The sequence below is a fragment of the Callithrix jacchus genome, chromosome 20 (genome assembly GCF_049354715.1).
Source record: "Callithrix jacchus isolate 240 chromosome 20, calJac240_pri, whole genome shotgun sequence".
In the NCBI taxonomy this organism is placed as follows: domain Eukaryota; kingdom Metazoa; phylum Chordata; class Mammalia; order Primates; family Cebidae; genus Callithrix; species Callithrix jacchus.
In genome coordinates, this window is record NC_133521.1 from 43,834,928 (window position 1) to 43,841,721 (window position 6,794).

Sequence of the window (6,794 nt, forward strand, 5' to 3'; positions counted from 1 at the left end):
CCAAAGACCCAATACTGCAAATGAAAAACACACAGGATTGATAGACGTTTTCATCCTATCTAAATATGAGAAAGGATGATATGTTGTATTGACATTTAGGCTAAATCTTTCCCTTATAGGGTGATTGACATAAATAGCTTGGACCGTGTAACTCTTAAAGAGAAGGCGCACACACATTTCTTAAAGGTCCCAGCTGCTATTCTCACTGGAGGCATAAAGTTGGAATCCCAACTTCCAATATCAAATTTTAGCACAAGTCCTATAAAATGTATCTTGTCAGAATGTGCCAGAACCGCTAAGCTCTTTTCTGCGGAACAAACCGCAGCTGGTGTCCTTAGGGGTCGGGAACGTAATCAACTTGCTGCATCCTCAGGGTTTAGGCAGCAAATTGGTCCCAGTTTTCACCCTGCCACGGGGCTGGCTGGGGAGGGCAGGGGTTTAGATTAGCCGTGGCCTAGGCCGTTTGACGGGGCGACACGAGCCTGCAGGGCCGAGGCCAAGGCCTGGAGATAGGACCAACGGCCAGGAATGCGAGGAATGTTTTTCTTCGGACTCTATGGAGGCACAGACCATGGGGATTGTGTCTGCAGTGACAGCCTTAACATTCGCCAGAGCCCTGGACGGCTGCAGAAATGGCATTGCCCACCCTGTAAGTGAGAAGGTAACGTTTATTTTTGTATTTTTTTCTCTGTCTCCCCATATACAGACTGTAGAAAGACCACCAAGTGTGGACCATTTTTTTTTCCCCACCATGATGTACAATTCACATTTGTTAATAAAAAAAAAAAAAAGTGCCCGAGGTCATCCACCTAGACTTTTTTTCTTAAACAGGAAACGGGTTTCAGATGTTTATATGTTGAAAAGTAAGGCTACTAATCTGTTTAGCCATTTAGCAGGCCCTGGCTAACTCTTGCGTATCTTTTAATGTTCAGGCCCCATAGAATGACATTAATTTTTATCCCTCTTGTTATTTAGAATTAGAAGAAAAAAAAAAAAACACGTTCAATAGTCACCTGCTTTTTTGGGACAGCTCCAGTGGCAGTTAAAAGAAAGGAATCGGTGGTTTAAATTGTGCTCTTAGCTGCACGGCCGTGCAGAGGGTTTGAGTGTTCAACACTCTTCGGCAATTCTTTAAAATCGAGTGTGGTCTCGTATTTTCATCTCTATCCACCAGTGACATCAGTTGAAGCAACATGTTTAGATGAAGAATGAAGATTCGCAAATGCACATATTTATTCCATTTATAGCAAGGGTAAAAAATTGGTCACTTCGGTACTTTTATTTCAATGTTCTTTGGGTCAGCGTGATGTTTTCCACGCTGCTTTTTAATGTTAGGCTGTGCCAGGTAACAGGAAAAGCGTTACCCAGGGAGTCCATCATAGTTTGAAAGGGCTTCAACTTGATGCTTGGAAATCATTTTATTTCTGGCATTTTGTTTTCCTCATCCCAAACGAGTAATTTTAAACAGTTGTTGTGGGTGCAAGTGTTTCCCTGTTTCACATGGGAAATCAACGCTTTTTTACTATTGGGGAGGTTTACATATTTATAGTCCGGAGAGAAAAGAGCACGAATGGGAAGTCTGAATGCTTTTAAGTCAGTTTGCTAGTATTCAAATCATCGACTTAAAAGTGTATTTTAAACGTAGAGTTCAAAGCAGAAGAAATAGAATTATTTACTAAAACTGAATCAGGTGGTGCCCACTTTTTAACCCACCTGTGTTTGACCAGATGGTCCATGTCTACTGAACTTGTAAGGGTGCAACAGACCTATTCTTGGAGAATTTCGTCAAGGAGAGAAAACCAGCTAAGCTGAAAAGAGCTCTAAAAATTTCAGGATCAGTAAAAAAGTTATTTCCAAGACCGGTAAAAATTTGCAAAATTTAAACATAGACAAAGAATCTTTTACTTCACTACAAGAATCCGTCTCACACCCGTGTGTGTGTGTGTTAGAATTTTATGAGGAAAAATACATTTGCTTGCTTTATCAAAGTACCAGAGGTGGCTGGAAAAAAGATCAGAACAAGTGTAAAAGTGGATATGTAATAAATGTCCCAACTCCTTTAAATGGAGGTGAGCTAGACAGACAGAACAAATTTTAATATATGGTATTGTTTTTAATCAAACGAAAAGGCCATTTTTAGTGTCTTGGGGCATGTTTTAGTTCGGCATTCAAATTATGCCAGGCTTAGGTAGGAGTCAGGCGCTCCCCATGGAAACCCAGTGACAAACAGTAACCATCACCTGCACTGAAATGTGAGCAAAATAGAGAAAGTGGCTCCTGAAAAATGCATCCCTTAAAATGGGAGCACCTGACAGAGGCTGATCTGTGGGGCTGGTGAGAAGTGGAACAGTCACCATCACCACAGGCTTATCTGTGAACCCTCAATTCCATTAAAAAAAGAAACTGCTTAGCAAGACCCTTTTGAAAGCCGTGGGGTGCTAAAGGAGAGGAACCTGCTTTGCGCCCGCATTGACAAAAGCGGTCTTTGGCCCCTGGACCCTGATGAATAGAAAAATGCTGTAGTCTGCAAGCCCACTGCAATCGCCGTGTCAGCTCAGAGCTGAGATGCTTCCCAAGTGAACACCTGGATGGTGTAAATCACCCTGGCAGTAAACACTTCAGGCCAGGACGCAGGCTGCAGGCGGGTTGGGGCGGCATCCTTCTACCCGGCCGGGCTGCATAAACCAGGCGCTGGCCCTGCGCTAATAAATGCTCCTTTCACAGCAAAAGACCCCTCCCTCCCATGCTGGGGTCACAGTCCCTGTAGAGAAGTTGCTCAGATAACGGACAGCATTTCTCCCACCCTCGCCACTGGCCGACTCACCCCGGGCTGGTATCAGGGGAGTAGGGTTGTCAGGAGTTTATGCCACTACCAACGGCTTTACGATACCTCGAGAGGGGGACCAGGGCCACGGGCTTCACGGTGGCTATTTTCTAAAGGGGGCATGCAAAGATAAAAACCAAAACTCAAGGTTTTAAAAATCTCGTGTTAGTAAAATCCGAACAATAACGGGAACCAAAAGATCTCGGAAATGTTCCTAAGGTTAGTGGAATCCACAGTGACATTCCCTCTTTTAAAACACATTGAAGTGAAATGTTAAAGTAACTCTCGCTCTTCTTGCCGCGGTCTTAAAATCCCTGACTGCTAATGGACGACCACCCATTTCGTGCCTACAGTTCTTGTAAAAATCCCTGAATGGGGGAAAAGCAGAGGGCACACAGCAGAATGTATCTAGAAACAGAACCTCCTTGGGAATGTCTTTGCGTTCTGAGGTTCTACTTTAAAAAATACAATCTCCCTTGTAATTATCCCGTTATGAAGAGTCTTTTAAAAATGATATATTTTGTCTTCAGCCACACAGATGTGAGGACACACAGGCAAACGTTACGCGGCAGCTTTGGGAGAGGCTTTTTATGCCTGTCTCTTTCCACTGGCAGCACAGATTCGAGAAAAGCACGGAACTCGAGAGCAGCCACTCGGCCTCCGGGATCATCCCGGCACTGAAGAAAAACCCAGAGAAATTATCCCTCAGCCCGAAATGAAGCCGGGATCAAACGGTTGCTGATCAGAGCAAATATTTAAATTGAGAAAGTCAAATTGAGCGTTATTAAATAAAGCTCGTTTTACATGTCTCAAACAGAAAGTGTCTTTTGAAGAGCATTTTAAACCCGATATTAAAATGTGGCTCAGTGCGTGTCCTGGGACTGAATTGCTGGGTACAGGAATTTGGGTCCTAGGAAGAAGTGTGGTGTTCTCCCTTCACAAGGTATTTTTTCCCCCCAATGACTAAAATGAAAGCAGAAAGGCTTTTAGGTCGCTATTTAAAACTGGTCGTGCAATGTAGTAACTATGGGACAAGTGACCCGTGTTTGAATGTTTATTCCTTAAAGGAAGCACAGCCTGGCTGGTGCGGGGTGCAGGCGGCTCGCCGGAGCCGAGAACACCCACGTGTGGGGTGATGTTTTCCCACCAGAGCGCAGCGGGTTAGCAACTGACCCGTGCTCCCCCCCTCAAACCTAAAACCACTCTAATGGGCTTTACAGTATTTACATTTTGAATTTTATTTATAGGACACCAGATGTCTACGTTCAAAAAAAAAAAAATCATTTGGAATATAAAATCCCTCCCCTTCCCCACATTCGTTAGCTGAGGAACTGTTTACCTCGCCATTCCCCTGCCCCAGTGTATCTATGTCTTTTGAGCCAGTTCCGAGCTGGGTTTTGGTCTCTGGAGGTTAGGGAGGTGGAAGACTGAGCATTTATCCCCATTTTCGGTGTGACCACGGGTGTGCCTCTATTTCTGGGCCATGTTTTCTCCTGAGATTCTTTGCACCTCTCAGTGACCACCCTCTTAACTCATTAAACTCTTCTGACAGAGAAACGGAGCTGGGCAGAAGCTCCAATCCAGACCTTAAGAAAACTGCTCAAGATCCTACCCAAGCCACGGTGTCCGGCTGTGAGCTGGGGTGAGCGGATGGCGCTTTCCTCCTCCATCCCCGAAAGTGATCTTAGAAGTGTTTAAAAAAACACAAGTGGGTATTTTTATTCACTTGTTTTCATTGTCAAATAACTTCAAAACACACAAACCCAACAAGGCACACAGCCCCACAGCCCTCCCCTGACCGATCTGCCCAAAACTGCCAGTCACGTCTCGGCTTTAAGTCACACAGAACGTTCTACAGATCCACTCCTAACACTGAACCTCTCCCAAGCCCAGCCAGAAAATTACCTCCCCTCCCCACAACACAGATAGAGGGTTAGCTTATTTTTCAGTCAAGACCCACTCCGCAGGCTTGGCCTGATTCCTTCCTGTAAATTCTACCGGCCAGCAGCCAGATCACCCTGCAAGCCAGCGTGACAGCACCGCAGAGAATGGGGGAGAGGGAGCAGAGGCCAGCAGAGCGCTCTCCAGGGCCAGGTGCATTCTGCATGTCACCTCCCTTAATTTCCAAAGGTGTCACAGCCCCTCTCAGTGAGGCTCCTCACCACGATGCATACTGCCCAGAGGGACAGCGGCCCTGAAGGAGAACACTGAGTGCCTACGCCTACGGGTTGAACAGCCACACCTGGCACCTGCCGGCTCCAAGGGCTCTAAAGAGAATCGCCACTCCCCAAGCTAAGTTCTGCTTCCCCCAACTCCTAACCGAATTTCCACATCCATATTCAGAGAAAACAGGCTAAGGATCCCTTCTGTGATTGACTTTGAAGGTCCCGGTCAGGCCAGAGGAGAAGGTATAGTTCTAAGCACCTAAGAACAGAAGCTCTTAGTGAAAATATCTGAAGCCAAGGCGGGTGGGGATTGTGTTTAATACCCCTCCCAGGGCCCGGAGGCCAGAGCCAGAGGCCAGGTTTGATAAAGACCTGAGTGCTGCCTTAATCACTAAGAGCATAGAGAAACCTGTTTTTAATTCTCCGCTGTGCTACCACAATCTTAGATTTCTTGAGCATCGGGAGAGAAACTGAGGGCCAGGAGGTCATAGCTGCAGGACTCTGGGTGTTGCTGGCCTGAGACCATCAGCAAGAAAAGCCAGAAAGAGGGAGACGGAGGAGGTGAGGATGGGACCCCAAACAGGCAGATAAGTGAGGGGTGGAGTTGAAAAAGCTTAGGGCTACAGACCTGGGGAGAGTAGAGAAGCCCCATTGCTGTCAACAGCCTAGCAGAGCTGAGGAGATGAATCGGGGTTGGGGAAGTGGGAGGCAGGTGCTGCTCTCCAGAAAGTGCAGAGATGAAGAGAGCCTGGCTAGGTGGGTGGCTGTGGGGTAGTGGCAGGGATCTGCCCCATTCTCCTGTTGCTGTTGCTTCTGCTGCCAGGACCTCGGTCTCTTGCTTTTCCCACCCCAAGTTTCCCATTTCAGGCCCAGCGGTTCTCATTCTCTACAGAGTTTTACAGCACAGATGCCCCCCAGGGATTTAGAAGACGCTTTTTGCCCCCCACCGAGAATACTTTTTGCTCTCCCCAGAGATTTAGAAGATCCTTTTTTTTTTTTTTTTTTTTTTTTTTTTTAAGTTAACTCCCAGGCAATATTGTGTGCAGCCAGGGGTTGAGAACAGCCCTGAGCTTAAACTTCTAGATTCGAATTTAGGATATACGCTTCCATTTAACTAACTGGAGACTTCCAGGCTTTTGTTTCTTTGTCTTCAATTCCTGTACTCCATAGGTGCCCTGCCAGGGTGTGGGCTTGCCCTGGTCCAACATGGATATTAGCGTGGCTGTGATGACCCCCACCCAGGAAGCGCTGAAGGCATTGAGAAGACACCCAGATAGAACAGCAAAGTGGGATTATGGGGACCCCAGCATTCCGAGCTGAGAGCCTCAGGGACTAGACAGCATTCCGGGCTGAGGGCCTTAGGTGGACGCTGACCCACGTAGTTATTCTCTCTGAACAGGTGATGCTTATTAACAAACAGGTGTTATATGTTTTCTCACAGAACCAAGATAAACTAGGTAGGCAGCTGGTGCCTGCTTACCACTGTTCAAGGACAAATCAGAAAGTATTCTCGAGGGAGCCACGGGGGCAGGGTCACACATCCCATACTTAAAGAATTGTTTTAACTGGTGTATGATATACTGTTTTGCTATTTTAGAATGCCCCAAGCAGTTTCCCCCTTGTTGTGGGGGTAGGAGGTCGGGTGCTTGGGGGGTGGCTAGGTTTTCCTTGCTGCTGTTTTTAGCAAACAATGTATTTTATCTTACACTCGGCATTTCTCAACACTCCAAGGGCCATAACAGCCTGCAAGGAAAGTGCCGCCCCTGCCTACGCGACACCTGCTGCGTGGTGCAAGCTGGGTAGGG

The 6,794-nt window shown here is 46.6% G+C and overlaps 1 long non-coding RNA gene across 1 annotated transcript; it reads left to right on the forward strand.

Moving 5' to 3' along the window:
- The first annotated feature begins 396 nt into the window (after positions 1-396).
- LOC108589266 (uncharacterized) lies at positions 397-3,644 on the forward strand. The gene is made up of 2 exons (XR_001908435.4): positions 397-661; positions 3,355-3,644. It is a non-coding gene; the product is annotated as an uncharacterized LOC108589266 (long non-coding RNA).
- The last annotated feature ends 3,150 nt before the right edge of the window (positions 3,645-6,794 follow it).